General features: G+C 41.5%; 1 protein-coding gene across 8 annotated transcripts in view; it reads right to left on the minus strand.

Annotated features, from left to right (window-relative positions):
* Positions 1 to 16149, minus strand: part of LOC124855493 (regulator of G-protein signaling 6-like) — a 78153-nt gene that overhangs the window by 39565 nt on the left and 22439 nt on the right. The window contains exon 1 of one of the 8 annotated variants that reach the window (XM_047345398.1): positions 9367 to 9378. The exons of the other annotated variants lie outside the window; for them this stretch is intronic. The gene's annotated coding sequence lies outside the window, so the exon portion shown is untranslated. Of the gene's footprint in view, positions 1 to 9366; positions 9379 to 16149 lie in introns of those variants that run through there. 8 annotated transcript variants of the gene reach the window in all.

A 16149-nucleotide genomic window follows, 5' to 3' on the forward strand; every position in this document is an offset into this window, starting at 1 on the left:
AATCCTAATTACTACGTTAAAGATAAATTATGAAAAAGGTCAAGGTGTATGAATACTTTTGCAAAGCACTGTAACTCTACTCGATTGCAACGTACACTTTTGCCTCTTTAGTTCATCAGTAGTGTGTGAATGTGTGCATAATAACATGTTACAGCACTTAGCTGCCACATGATGTGTCACATCTTAATCAGCTTAACCACATTTTGACCCAAAGGTTATTTTTCTTATTTTTTTTATTTCATGTCACAATCTGTTCCTAATTTCTTCTCTCTGGTGACAGACTTTCTGTTTCAATTCACCAAACATTTTATACCTCAGCCCTAAATGAACCTGTTTTTCCCTCAGCTTCACTCCTTGTGCACTTCAATGCTCACAAAAAATCAGTACATGAGAGAGGCCCTTGACCTTTAAATATGCATGGATTTTCTGACATTGCTCCCAGTGTAGAAGAGGATTTTTACGGCTCCTCTGTGTATCATGTGTGTACCCACACACAGCTGTTATTGCAGACCTGATATCCCCATCACCTGTGCTGGATCTGGTCTATGCAGCACGAAGTGGATCCATGCAGATCCTTCAATACTTACATAAAATCAAGCAATCCTCATTTTTACTTGCAGGATGTTTTTCTAAGAGCAACCTTTTAGTTCTTATGATGAGCTATGAAGACATCTCTGCCTCTTACTGGATGACAAATTTGCAACGCTGGCAATAAAGCCTTGTTATTCCCAACTCATACAGGTAATGAAATATGGCCAGCTGGGCTCACATATGGAGGTGAAATCTCATCTCCCAGTGCCACAGGGCAGCAGGCAGCGCTGCACAATTGTAATGCACTCAGTCCCGAAGGCGACGACTCCTTTTCCTGACAGAGACCTGCAGAGGAGGTGTCTGCAGCTTTTGTATCGCTGTAGTCACTCCCCTCATTCACCGCTCGTCCTACTATGAAGCACGCTGACGACTTTCAGCTAATGAGGCCTGAGGTATTCAGTGGGAAGCTATAGGAATAGTAGCACAGGTAGAAAAATCTGCCTCATAATAGGAGATATGGCAGAGTTATGTTCAATGGTGGGGGGTGTTGGGCTGGGGGAGTACAACTGGTATGAGAAAAGCACCTTTTTGGTTATTACTTAGTGAGGAATATATGTTGGTATCTAATTTGTGTGCTAATTTAAAGGGCTATTTCATAGTTTTTAAGGAAATCATTTAAATTTCACTATGTCAAAATCTAAAATAGTTAAACTGATCAAACCTGTACTTCTACACTAAACAGAGATTCTTTAAAGTACAGTCTCAGTTTTATGTAACGTTTATTCTATTTGTGATAACTCAAAAAAGAGCTTTTCAAGGCTTTTTGGCAATAAGCCCACCTTAGATTGAAAGAAAGGAATATACGGAAGAATCAAAATTGGCATAAAATCATTTTTCTTTATGTTCTCTTTATGAAGCACAAGGTCTAACATCAAAAGAGCAGTTTTGTTTTAATTCTTAATGGTTACGATAAGATATAATATTTAAAAAGTTAGCTTTTTGCAGTGTTGGCTGCTTTGGTAGAGTGTGTGTTTCTGTGTGTGTGTTGAGAGGTAAAAAGAGGGGCTTGGACAGGGCACAATTTATGCAAGAATCACGTTGCATCACAATCCAAAACACATATTGATGCTGAATGCCTCTGTTACTGATAATCTATAGAGTCCAATCGACCACCTTCTGTGCAAATCTACTGCATTGCAAGGAGGCAACTAAATGTTCTCATAAATCTTGATACGTTTCACCTCAGGGGAGCCAAAAATAAACCATTTATTATGTCTGCAGAGCTAGAATTTGCAGCCTAACCATCACATTCCCTTAAATTATTGAGAAGACACTCTTAAAAAAGGAACTAGTCATGCTTTGTGATCTAATATCCTTTTAATATATTCTATAATTGAGTGTCTCCCACCTAGTCACACACTATCTGCCTGTGACAGCAGGCTGTAATTTTAGCAGCAACCTGCAAGGCCATCCACGCCTGATTTACAAGAACTTTTAAGTTGTTTTATCATTTCCCACCAAAAGCGTAGCTGTTGAGAGCACTTCTTCTCTAGAAAGCAATCAGATGACATACAGCGGGAAGATTCAAAGCAAGCAGGTAAAATATACTGAGCTTGTGGCATCTTTGCAATGGAAAGTTTGCATTATGTTACTTACTTCAAAATAATGAGTCTGACTCTAAAAATCTGATTAACCAAAATTTGTTTATTCATAACTGGGTGCAAAAATGTCAAAACCTCTACCATGCAAATAAATCTAAATATAAGCTACTACCCAGGAAACTAATCTCTATGTAAGGCTCAGCCAATGAGGATGCAAGTTCAGCCCGTTGACACTGATTGGCTGACAGTCATTCAGTCGTAAAGTGGCATTATGAAATAAATAGGTCATGGGGAGAAATCACCCTTATAAAATAAAATCTGGCCTTTTGAAATAAAAGCTGACTTTTAATCAATGACATTTTGAAATAAAAAACTGCTGGAATTATATAAAAATAGCTTCATAGCCTCACAAATAAACTCTTGAAATGTTCAAATTGAAAAAGGTTTTCCGAGCAAAAGGAGCAAAAACCTTTATGTCTCTTACGTCGCCTCGTGTGTCTTTACAGCTGCACATTGGAACAGTTGTTTGCACTGTTGACTTGCAGCAAGAAGGTTTGAATCCCGAGCTGGGGTTTATCTGCATGGAATTTCATGTTCTCCCCATGCATGCTTGGGTTCTTTCTGGGTACTCCAGCTTCCTCCCACAGTCCACAATGGATGGATGGAGGATGTCATTAGGGTTTAAAAGACTTTAGTCTGCATAAAAAACAAATATTTTAGAATGAGGCCATACTTAAACAAATAAAACAAATGTTTTCCAGGATTGTAATAAAATGTAATGAAGTATTCGTTTTTACTGTAATCAACATTTTACTGGATTTAAAGTGGCAGACTTTGCAGTACTGAGTCAATAAATACTGACTCTAAATACTGACTCAATAATTTTCCGAATTTGTATTTGCAAAAAACAACATAGAAAATTATACATTCCTCTCCATCCACTGTGCAATAATGTACTACTTTGTATTGGTCTATCACAAAAAAAATTACAATGAAATAGACTGAGGATTTTGGTTGTAACAACTGAAAATATTCAAGCTCGAGGCATATGAATACTTTTGCAAGGTACTATATATCAAAACAAATCATCATAGCATGATAAATGTTAAGTATCATTAAATAAAAAAAGCATTTAAGCATCACAGTGACATGTCATAATTGTGATATTCATTTATACCAACACCTCAAGCTTATAATGTCTATATAAAATAAAATCAGCTGGAAATAGTCTTTATACTGAATATATTTAAAGTTACTGAACAGTCAGAAGTTAACTGTATTATAACTGATCCCACAGCCAAACATATAGAAATGTTTCAGAGATATTCAGCCCTCCTATGTGGCCTAAACACGTGTGTTAATCACTCTTCAGGATGCATGGATGAAACCAGGTGTTTTGATGGGTTGAGGATTTAGTTTTAGTGAAATAAAAGGGCAGATGTTGAGGTATTCTAATGAGGTAAAAACTCAGATTGAACAATATTATTGTGAAATAATGCTATGATGATATCAGTTGTAAACAACCAACATATTCCTCTTTTTTCTATCATCACAATTTTCCCATCACTCTCCATTAGCATTAGCATCTTGGTCACTATCTTCTGCATCAGGTGTGGGGTCCATCAAACTGGCCAAATACATTACTGGCATTAATACATGGTACTTGAAGCAAAACCACCCAGCAAATTTCGCAATTCAAAGCAACCGTGAGCATGTTTTATTAAATTGCAGAAGATTGTGATTATTGTGTTGCTCTGGTGAAATAATGTTCACGTTTCCATGCATTTAGCCAGAACATTTTCAATGTTTGCCTGTCTCTAGGTCACTATATATGATTTTCAGACATAGCCATCCTCTGTGGTAAGCTGTTAAATCTCAAGTCATTTGGAGCACATAAGGCATTAAGCCTTCTGGATAATCGCTTGTCGGGTGTTGTAGGGTATATGAGCCTTGCATGTAGTCAGTGATGACAATCTGTTTTATGGTCAGGAAACACTTAAAATACTACAGCATGGCTTCTTCTGTGAAAGCCCTTTAATGGAGCTTGTCTGTGTAATGGAGGACATGTAATGAGTTATGCTCTCAGAAGAACATTAAGGTCACATCAAAACTAACATCTGCTGACCGTTGCCTTCATTCACTGAAGTATTCAACATGTGCTCACTGTGGAAAACAAGTCCCACGATCATGAATTTTTATTTGCCCCTTTCTACCATGTGCAGCCACAAAGTGTGGGAGGAACCCCTTTAGCTTCCTCTGGTGGTGCCGCCCAAAATGTGCCATCATTACCCGCCTCCGTCTCCCTGGATCTGCATCAATTCTGATAATTATTACAAGCTCAAAAGCATTTGGCACTCCCTTCCTACTTCTTTTCTGTTAATGAAGACCGATTTCCAACCAAAGCAAAAAGCGATGGTGTCAAATGAAAGCCTCGATGTATTGGAGTGTCTAAATGAATTAAGCTCAAGTTGCATGACACCTCTAAGTAGCTGTTTGCAAAGGAGGATGGGGTTATTATTAGTTTTACCCCATGCTAATCGTAGGGAACATATCTTGCTTTATGCATGGTGCCTTAAAAAAGGCTTGATACCCTAATATCATTTTGTCATACTACAACCACAAATGTGAAGGTATTTTGTTAGGATTGTTTTGTTATATTCCAAATGACAGAAAAAGGTACATGGTTAATACTTTTTGCACATGAAAATCTGAAAACTGTGGCAGGCATATGTAATCAACCCCTTTACTCTGATATCCCCGAATGAAATCCAGTTCAACCAATGACCTTTAGAAGTCACATTATAAGTAAACAGAGTCCACCTGTGTGTAATTTAATCTCACTATAAATCCAGCTTATCTATTTCTGGCCCCTGAGGCTTTTTCGGAGAACATGAGTGAACAAGGAACACAGTAAACAGGCCAGGGATAAAGTTATAGAGAAGTTAAAAGCAGGTTTAGTTTATAAAAGCAAAGTCCAAAGAGAGCCATGGTCACTCTTAAGGAGCTGCAGAGATAACCAGCTCAGGTGGGAAAATCTGTTTACAAGGCACACTCCACAAATCTGTGGAGTGTGCCTATAATAGGCTAACTTTATGGAAGAAGGGCGAAAACGAAGCAATGTTAAAAGAAAGTCATGAGATGTCTCATTTGCAGCTTGCCATGTGGCAAGAAGGTGTTCTGGTCAGATAAGATAAAAATGAAACCTTTTGGCCTATTTGCACACTGCAATGTGTGGTGGAAATCTCATACTGCACATCACAATAAAAACACCATCATTTCTTTAATAAGGACAGGGACTTTGGTCAGAGTTGATGGCAGGATTTGGGGAGAAAACCTGTTAAAGGCTGCAAATGAATTAAGACAGGAGCAGAGGTTCAACCTCCAAGAAGGACAATCAAGACTTGAACATTGATGTTCACTGATGCCCTCCTTCCAATCTGACTTAGCTTGAGCTTTTTGCCAGAGATTAAAAAAAATTTGAAAAACAGGAAATATTAAGTCTCTAGATGTGCAAAGCTGGTAGCAACATACCCCAAAAGACTTGCATCTATAATTGCAGTAAAATATGATTCTACAAAGTACTGAATCAGAACAGTTGAAACGATGCGTTATTTTCCTTTTGCTGCAATTCTGATTGTGTGCTAATTTGTCTCAGTTCATCACGTAACATCTCAATAAACATAACAAAATTTGAAAAACCTTGAGGGGTATGAATACTTCTGCAAGGAACTGCTGTATATATTTATGGCAGCAATAAATGCCAATAAACCATCATCATTTTGCTTTAAATCAGTATAAGAGTGTGTTTAAGCCTTAAAAAGATAAGGTTTCCTTTTGCTCTGGGTTTTCTTTCAGTTTGATGAAAGCAATCACAACTCTGTTATGTATTTGGCCTCTGCTCCACAAGTTATTGACATAACAGTTAGAGCAGAAACTGGAACAGGAACACAACAAGGTTTGACACGATTGCTATAACATTCAGCATGTCACAGAAGAAAGGGAAAAACCTGCAAAGGATTATTATGTAACTCCTGCAAATAGTGACAAACAGCACAGCCTTTCTCACGTGACAAATTCATTTTGAAATCTCCCAGCACTCCGCAGGATAACAGTATCATCTTTGACAAATACATAGCACAGACCTTTATGACTCTGGCTGCCGCGACACACACATGCACAGATATTCTGGTGTAATTAATTTTTTTAATGTGTGGGGGCCTGTGCTGACAGCGTGGTTAACAATGAAATCCCAACAAGCAGGGTTACGGAGTCTAAGTGAGTTAAAGTGAACTGCAGCAGAGGGACTGCATGTCTGTACGTCGGAACAAAACCAGATGGTTGGTCCTCTGAGCCATGTTTAGTCAGACTAGTCTGCGAGGGTGATTAACATTTGGGCCCGGGTGACTCATTCCTGCTTCATCCTGAACCCGGTGACAATTACAAAGAGTCTCAGCGCTCTGACTACAGACATCACTACCTGCACTTCCATGGTAGCTAGATGATGCTGTGTCCCTCTGTGTCTTTGTCCTGTTCACATGAATCAGACCTTTTTTAATGAAAGCACATTTCCCTCTCTGCCAACCTTTCAGATGTATCTCTAAACAATACAAATGGCTGTGCTGGCAGATGGATATGCAATTACAGTACATTTGTTGATCAAAATGTTTCATTCAGACTTCCCTGTGTGACAAGCTGCATCACACTCTTTGTCAGCAGTAATCATTCTCCATTTGAATGTCATGGGTTCTTTTGTTGCCATTTCATCGTTATCTAAGCACTTCTTTTAGTGTCTGAGCAGAGAAGAGTCTGTTTAATGAAGCGTTCAAAGATTCAATTATGAAATATCTGGCAATTACCCTAGCAGCATGTACTGTTTTTCAGCAGAGAATCATTCCTCATCAGTTCTATTCAAGATATTGTGGCAACTCTTATTGCTGACATTTGAAGAATACTATGACAATTTTGATAAACAATTACAAGAAAAATGGTGCAAGAAAAAGCATTACGTATCTCTATATCTAAACAGGTATACATTTTAACAAATTGAGTGTGTGTGTGTGTGTGTGGGTGGGTGTGTGTGTGTGTGTGGAGGTAGCAGAAAACAGCAAAATAAATAAATAAATAAATTTTACCACTTTGCTCTTTTTGTATTATTATTATTGTACAGGTCTAGGGTCAGAGAAAGGGCTGCAAAAATCTCTGCAGACCCCACACACCCTGCACATAAAAAGTTTTACCTTCAGGCCGCCACTACAGAGCACTGTTTACTAAAACCAGCCGCCACAGAGGCAGTTTCTTCCCGAGGATGTTTCTTTGTTGAACATTTAATAGAGTTCCAAACAACAGCATACAGATGTTGCAAATGCACCTTTTTTTATATATGTGTATATTTGTATATTGTATATTCTTTAATGCAAAAAACAAAAACCAGAGAGCAAAGTGTACCGGAGTCAAATTCCTTGTTTGTATGTACAAACATGGCAATAAAGCTGATTCTGATTCTAAATCATTCAAAATAAGCAAATAAAAAAGTTTAATAAGCAAATTACTAAATAAAGACTGTCACTACCAACAGTAATAATCAATATATCAGAATAATAATATTTGTAAAAACGTAATAATAATAGTAAGAGTTAATAATAAAAATAGGAATAATAATAATAATTATCCCATGCCCTAAATGTTCAGCAGTGGAGTGAAGGAAAGATAAGGAAATAAACAGAGGGCATGTTGCATTTATTATGTTAATCGTTTCATAAGATTAATGTAAATAATGCTTTTCTGTGCTCTTGAGCCACTCTCAGACCTTCTATACAGCTCTCCTGAGGTTGAAACAGGTGAAAGTTAAAATAAGAAGCATGAAAAGATAAATCTTTAAACCCATGATGTGGTATTTCTTCTCTGTTATTCCCCTTTGATTAATGTGTGAACAGTCCACGGAGCATCTCCGCATCTGATCACACGAGAATCGCTTTTTAATGTTCCCTTAAAGATGTAACTCAACAGAACAAATTAACCACCTGACCCTACATTCTTATTGCTTAATCAGTTGTCAAAATTGTATCAGGCAAATTGAGTAAAACAAAGTCTTTCTGCTGAATTCACTGCTGTCTGCACGCACAAGTGATCTGCTTTGGCGCTTTAATAACCGAAGCCCGTCAGCTGTAGGCGCTGAGGATCACTTTTACAAAGTTAATCTATCTCTGCAGTCTAATGAGGTCAGAAGAGAGGACAGAAAAGCAAGATTTAATTAAAAACTAAATATATTACAAGTGCTGTTTGGTGAGGAAACAAACAGATGGGAAGTGTGTTCATCCATTTTTTTTTTTCACAAAGGCTTCTGAACTTAGACTGGGCCACCACTGATACATAAATAATGCTTTGAGTTAAACCATTCTATAGCAGCTCTAGCTGAATGTTTAGTTGTCATGTTTTAGGGCTGCAAGGTTAACCTCCATCACAAACTGAATTACCCTCACAACATGATACTGCCACCACCATGTTTCACCATAGGAAAGGTGTGATCAGCACGTTCAGAGGTTTCCTCCACATGTTGCATTTTGTATGTACGCCACAAAGCTCAATCATGGTCTTCTCTGACCAGACGTTTAGAGAGCCGTTGTGTTTATACTACGATTAAATTACACACAGGAGGACTAATTTGTATTCATTAATCAGGTGACCTTTAAAGGTCATTGGTTGCTTTGAATTTTATTTAGGAGCATCAGGGCAAATAAGGCTGAATACAAATTTACAATGCACTTTTGTAGATTTCTATTTGTTAAAAAAAAGTGTGAAAACCAGGGATACTGTTCCTTTTACTTCCCGATTAAACATTGCTTTGTGTTGTTCTGTAAAATAAAATCTGTGATGAAGTTTGCAGTTGTAAAGTGTCAAAAGGTGGAATGGCTCAGTGAGTGTACATAAATACAGAAGTGTAGTGGAATGAATACCACACCTTCAGATTTTCCTTCTCTCTTGCACATTTATGTTCAAATCTTTTGTCCAGTGTACATGTCATTGTTTTTGAAATAGATCTGACCCACATACAGAAGTACACTCCGGAGAACGAAAATCAGGAAAATAATGTTTTATTGTGTAACAAGTAATCAGGAACATGAACGAGTGAATCTCCAACTGAATGGAAGGAAAGGGAAGAGAACTGGTGTGGCAAAGAACTAAAATGAGGCAGAATGAATGACAAATAACTAAATTGAATAAGTGAACGGCTTACTAAGTAGATGCAGTCAGGGGTTGAGGGATACGGGGTCTCGGTTTACGGAGCAGAGTTCGTTCTGTTGTTTCCTCTGGTGCTGTTTGAGGAAGACTGGAAAAACCATGTAGTTATCCCAGATGCAGATGCGTACGTTGGAGGGTGGACAGGGTACTGCTAAGAATCAGAAAAAGGCGGACCCAAGATTCAGCCAGACACAGTACTGAAAGTTTAAAAGGTTTATTCAGCCACAGGAAAACGTCACACAGGTAACACTCCTCACAGTTTCCAGGAATCACTGAGGCAGAAAGAGGGATTAGTGACTTGTAGTCTCTCCAGATTTTGCAGGGATTAGAAAAGCCACTAACCTGCTCTTGTCTTGAGTGGAACTTGAAACCCACAGGGGAAACCTCAGTGGGCGGCAGGCGGTGATCTCCACAGCACTGGTAAGAAGTGACTCCAGGTTGAATAATCTGAGGGCTAGGCTGGCTCAATAATCCAAGGACAGAAACAGGGTCAACGATCGGAACAAGAGGCGTCAGGCAAGGGGCAAGCAGAGGCATAAACCAGATGCAGGAAACAAGGTCGACAACCAAGTTGGGTCTCCATGAAGGGCTTGACCTGAGAAACGTGGAACGTGGGGTGAATTCTGATGGAGTTGGATAATCTCAGTCGTACAGCAACAGGGTTGATGATCTTGGAGATTGGGAAAGGTCCAACAAATCAGGGTGCCAATTTCCAGGATTCTACCCTTAATGGGAGGTCCTTGGCGGAGAGTCAAACTTTCTGCCCCACCTGGTACTTAGGGGCAGGGATCCGTCTCCGGTTGGCCATTCTTGACTGAACCAGTAACATTCTGATTATCGATCTCCTGGCCTTTCTCCATATTCTTTGGTACCTTAGGGCAGCCGCTTGGGCGGACGGAACATTAGCTTCTCTCTCCTGAACTGAAAACATGGGTGGCTGGAAACCAAACACAACATGAAAAGGGGACAAACCAGTGGCAATTGATTGCATAGAGTTCATGGCGTATTCAACCCAGGGCAAATTTTGTGACCACTTGGTCGGGTCAGACTCACATAAGATACGAAGTTTGGTTTCCGCTTCTTGGTTGGCTCTCTTGGTTTGGCCATCAGACTGAGGATGAAACCCTGAGGAAAGACAAACAGAAATTCCCAACAAAGAACAAAACTCCTTCCAGAAACGTGACACAAATTGGGGTCCTTTATCGGAAACAATGTCATTTGGGATTCCATGGAGCCTGAAAACTTCTCGGGTCAATATCTCACCCATCTCCTTAGCAGATGGAAGCTTCTCCAATGGTACCAGATGAACCATCTTTGAAAATCTGTCAATTATGGTTAGTAGTACAGAGTGACCATTAGAAACCGGTAGACCTGTCACAAAATCCATCGCAATATGTGACCATGGGCGAGGGGGAATTGGCAAATGGTGCAACAACCCCGCAGGGGGGCGACGAGAAGGCTTAGCTTGACAACATTGAGTGCATTCAGCAACACAGTCTTGACCAGCGATGGCCACCAAAAGTTTGAACTGTCTGAATGGTTCTGCTGATTCCTGAATGACAAGCTAAACGAGAGCAATGACAAGACTCCAGTACCTTAGGCACAAGGTGTTCAGGGACAAAACAGCAGTCAGGTGGACATGATGGTGGGATAGGCAAATCCCTAATGGCTTCCTGGACTTCCCTTTCCACCTCCACTCGGGACACAGACAACCTGACGGTTTCAGGAAGGATAAACTCCTCTTCACCCGCAGACTGAGATTCTTCAGGCTCTTGAATCTGGGATAGGGCGTCAGGTTTGCCATTTTTACTCCCTGGCCTGTAAGACAGGGAGAAATTAAAACGACCGAAAAACAGAGCCCACCTAGCCTGTCTGGGGTTTAGCCGTTTTGCTGATTTCAGGTACTCCAAGTTCTTATGGTCAGTCCACACCATAAACGCCTCCTTAGTCCCCTCCAGCCAATGTCTCCACTCTGTCAATGCCAACTTGATGGCCAATAACTCTCTGTCTCCCGCGTCGTAATTCCGCTCAGCCTGTGACAGAGTCCTTGAAAAGAAGGCACATGGGTGAACACGATCATCCTCACCTCTTTGGCTTAATACAGCTCCGACGCCAGTGCTTGAGGCATCCACCTCCACAATAAACTGTCTCTCTGGGTCAGGAGACCGTAACATTGGAGCTGACGTGAAGAGTTCCTTTAACCTATTGAAGGCCTTCTCTGCATCCTTATTCCACACAAATTTCACCTTGGAAGAGGTAAGAGCGTTTAGGGGAGTAGCAACCAGGCTGTAATTTCTAATAAACCTCCTATAGAAGTTTGCGAAGCCCAGAAATCTTTGAAGCTGCTTGCGATCAGTTGGAACAGGCCATTCCAATTCGGCCTTAACTTTGGAGGGGTCGACAAGCACTTGATCTGGGGAAATGATGAAGCACAAAAAGGAAGTGGTAGTTATGTGGAACTCACATTTCTCTGCCTTGACGAACAACTGGTTTTGGAGAAGACGCAGGAGAACACCTCTGACATGTTTTCTGTGGGTTTCCAGATCTTGAGAATAAATCAGTATGTCATCAAGATAAACAAATACGAATTGACCCACCATGTCTCTTAGAACGTCATTGACCAATGAATGAAAAACTGCAGGAGCATTAGTAAGTCCAAATGGCATGGCCTTGTATTCATAATGGCCCGTAGGCGTGTTGAAAGCCGTTTTCCACTCATCTCCTTCTCTGATTCAGACCAGATGATATGCATTCCTTAGATCCAGCTTAGAAAATATCTTGGCTCCTGGATCTGATCAAAAGCTGTGTTCATGAGTGGTAAGGGATATCTATTTTTAACTGTTATCTCATTAAGGCCTCTATAATCAATGCATGGTCTCAATGAACCATCCTTTTCCCAACAAAAAAGAAACCAGCACCTGCAGGAGAGGAAGAGGGTTGAATGTGCCCTGCCTTTAATGTCTCATCAACATAACTCTTCATGGCCCTCTGCTCTGGACCAGACAATGAATACGTTCTGCCTTTAGGGGGTGATGTGCCAGGAAGCAAATCAATAGCACAATCATAAGGTCTATGGGTGGCAGAGCTGTGGCCTTGATTTTATTAAAAACCTCCTTTAAATCATGGTATTCTTGCAGTACCTTGGATAAATCCGGATAGGTCTCCTCAACCTCATTCTCCACACTGACCTCTGTAGCAGCAGACAAAAGACAGTCAGTGGAACATGATTCAGACCAACCCAGAACTTCTTTTTTCTTCCAGTCAATGTGAGGGTTGTGTTTCTGCAACCAGGAGGCCCCTAGGACTACAGGAAGTTCAGGTGAATTAATGATCATGAAAGTTACTTTTTCTTGATGATTACCTAAAACTGTTAAGGTAATCTCCTCCGTCCTGAGATGTGAATTGTTCATGCTGTGACCATCCAAAGCTAGCACGTTTCTTGTGTCAGCTGACAGAATAAGATTTATGCCGTTCTTATTTGCAAATGTTTCGTCCATGAATTCAGTATCTGCTCCTGAATCAATAAACACGGCCCCCTGGAGAGACAAAGAAGAGGTTTGAAAATGAGCAGGAAACAAGAAGGAGGAGGCAGATAGTTGACTTCGGCTCAGTAGAGACCTCCCTTCCTCTGCTGAGCCTGTCCTTTTAGTGGACACATGAGTGCTAAATGTCCCTTCTCTCCACAATAAAAACAGAGCTTGAATCTTCTCCAATGATCTTTCTCCTCAGGGGTAATCTTGGTTCTGCCCAATTCCATGGGCTCACAATTATCATTTTCCTCAGTGAGAGGTGACCGACTCCTTCTCTCATACTGGTGTGCAGAAACCTGAGTTAATGATGAGCGACCCTTCTCATGGCGCTTCTCCTTCCTTCTCTCTGTCAGCCGAATATCAATGCGAGCAGCCAAATCCTCGAGTTGTTTCAGGGAAGAAGGATAGTCACGGGTCGCTAGCTCATCCTTGATGTCTTCGTTTAATCCTTTCATGAATGCATCCATTTGTGCTGCCTCATTCCAACGGCTCTCTGCAGCCAACAAATTAAAGTCAATTATATAGGTCAAGACAGGCTGATCACCCTGTTTGAGGGACAATAATCCTCTTGTGGCCTCATGACTTGGAATGACCGGGTCAAAAACTCGAATGAGTTCCTTGGAAAAAGTTTCATAAAGATTACAAGATGCAGACCTGTTATGCCATTCAGCAGTCCCCCACTGTTTTGCCTTTCCTGCCAGCAGAGATATAACAAATGCCACCTTGGAACGTTCAGTGGGAAAGGATGACGGCTGAAGCTCAAAATGAATTTCACACTGAGTTAGAAAAGCTCGACATTGGTCTGAGTCTCCCCTGAACATCTCAGGCGGAGAGTTTCTTTGTGACGGTGGCGGCTCGAAGACAAGATTGCCAGAACGTAATGTGGAAATTATTTCCTCCATGCCGGAATCCAACCAGGAAACGCCACTGTTGTGCTGGCGATGGGTCCATTTTTGGCCAGATTTCTCTGCTAAGAATCAGAAAAAGGTGGACCCAAGATTCAGCCAGACAGAGTACTGAAAGTTTAAAAGGTTTATTCAGCCACAGGAAAACGTTACACAGGTAACACTCCTCACAGTTTCCAGGAATCACTGAGGCAGAAAGAGGGATTAGTGACTTGTAGTCTCTCCAGATTTTGCAGGGATCAGAAAAGCCACTAACCTGCTCTTGTCTTGAGTGGAACTTGAAACCCGGAGGGGAAACCTCAGTGGGCGGCAGGCGGTGATCTCCACAGCACAGGTAAGAAGTGCCTCCAGGCTGAATAATCCGAGGGCTAGGCTGGCTCAATAATCCAAGGACAGAAACAGGGTCAATGATCGGAACAAGAGGCATCAGGCAAGGGGCAAGCAGAGGCATAAACCAGATGCAGGAAACAAGGTCGACAACCAAAATCCAAATAGTCCGACAGGGAGCAGGCAGAGGCATAAATCCAAAAGGCAAGGCAAGGTCAAGAACAATGATCAGACAGGAAGGAACGCTGGATATCTACTCACACGATGGCTTTCAAAAATCTGGCACCGTCTGCTTGTCAGAGTCGGTATATATCAGGGAAGACACAGGTGTATGGCATGCCACAGATTGCACTGCACAGCAGCAGCCACCAGGTGCATCTAATCTGCTGATTGCAGCCAGGGAGACAGGGTAGAGCAGACGTGCCAGAATCATAACAGGTACACTTAATGTCTTGATCCAATAAACGGAGGAATTGGGAAGGCCAGAACGAAATCCAGTTGAAGAGTCAGTAGTTCAGAAAACGAAGTCCTCAAAAACATAGGAAGTCTTAACCCACAGAACTTCTGAGACTGAAATCTGTGTTTGGTGAGGTAAATCCAAGAATCAGGGTTTCAGCCTGCGAAGGAGCATTAACAAAGTTACTTAGAGCACGAAAACGAAGCTTAGACTAGAGGTAAGCTTAGACTAGAGGTGGCTGAGTTCGTTACCACTGTAGGCAAACACTTTCACGTCGAAGCTCTAGGGATCACAGGCTTTATTTGAGACACGTGGAACGTAGGATGTATGCGAAGACTTGCAGGTAGACGAAGGCGAACCGCAGAGGGACTGACTACAGTCTCTATCTCACAGGGTCCGATGAAACGAGGCAAAAGCTTTCGGGAAATGGACTTAAGGGGTACATCATGCGCTGACAACCATACCTTTTGTCCAGGCTGGTACTCAGGTGCAGGTTGGCGTCTCCAGTCTGCCAATCGCTTGTTTTGATCAGCGGTACGGTGAAGAGCTTGGATGGTTGATGACCAGATAGATTTGTAGCGGCGGACATGCTGATGGACTGAAGAAACCGTAATATCCTTCTCGTCGGCAGAAAACAGGGGTGGCTGGTAACCAAGGGAAACCTCAAATGGAAATCTTCCAGTAGCAGAAGATACGTGCGAGTTGAGTGCATACTCAACCCAAGGTAAATGGGAGCACTAATCTGTGGGATTTGTAGATGTGAGGCAACGTAATGTGGATTCCAGTTGCTGATTTAGTCTTTCAGTTTGGCTGTTGGACTGAGGGTGATAACCAGAAGTCAATTAAACTTTAGCTCCAAGAGCTAAGCAAAACCGTTTCCAAACCTGAGAGATGAACTGTGGACCTCGGTCAGACAGAATGTCTTGAGGGATTCCATGTAAACGAAAAACATGTTTTGTGAGTAATTTAGCAGTTTGCAGAGCTGACGGGAGTTTCCTGAGGGGAATGAGATGGCATGCCTTAGAGAATCGATCAACAATCCTGAGAATGGTTGTCATACCTGAGGAGAGTGGTAGTCCAGTAACTAAATCCAATGCAATGTGAGACCAAGGCCGATTAGGAATGCTGAGGGGTTGGAGAAGACCTGCAGGTGGCTGGTTACTTGATTTGTTTCTAGCACAGGTTTTACAAGCCTGAACAACTCCCTTACGTCCTTATGTAAGGACGGCCACCAAAACCTCCTCTGAACCAATGCTATAGTCCTGTTTACCCCAGGATGAGCCGAAAATCTGGCTGTATGAAGCCAGTCAATGAGTCTGGAACGGACTTGAGATGGAACATAGATGCAGTTGGATGATCCAGTGCCAGGGTCAGGTTCCTGTTGTTGAGCCCTAAAAATAGTGTCCTCTATCTCCCACCTGAGTGCCCCAATCGTCCAGCTGGGTGGCAGGATGGGAGCTGGTTCCTTCACCGAATCATCAGTGGCAAACTGTCAGGAGAGGGCATCCGGCTTAACGTTCTTTGATCCGGGTCTGAAAGAAATGCACAAATCAAAAAGA

Source organism: Girardinichthys multiradiatus, chromosome 19, assembly GCF_021462225.1.
Source record: "Girardinichthys multiradiatus isolate DD_20200921_A chromosome 19, DD_fGirMul_XY1, whole genome shotgun sequence".
Classification (NCBI taxonomy): Eukaryota; Metazoa; Chordata; class Actinopteri; order Cyprinodontiformes; family Goodeidae; genus Girardinichthys; species Girardinichthys multiradiatus.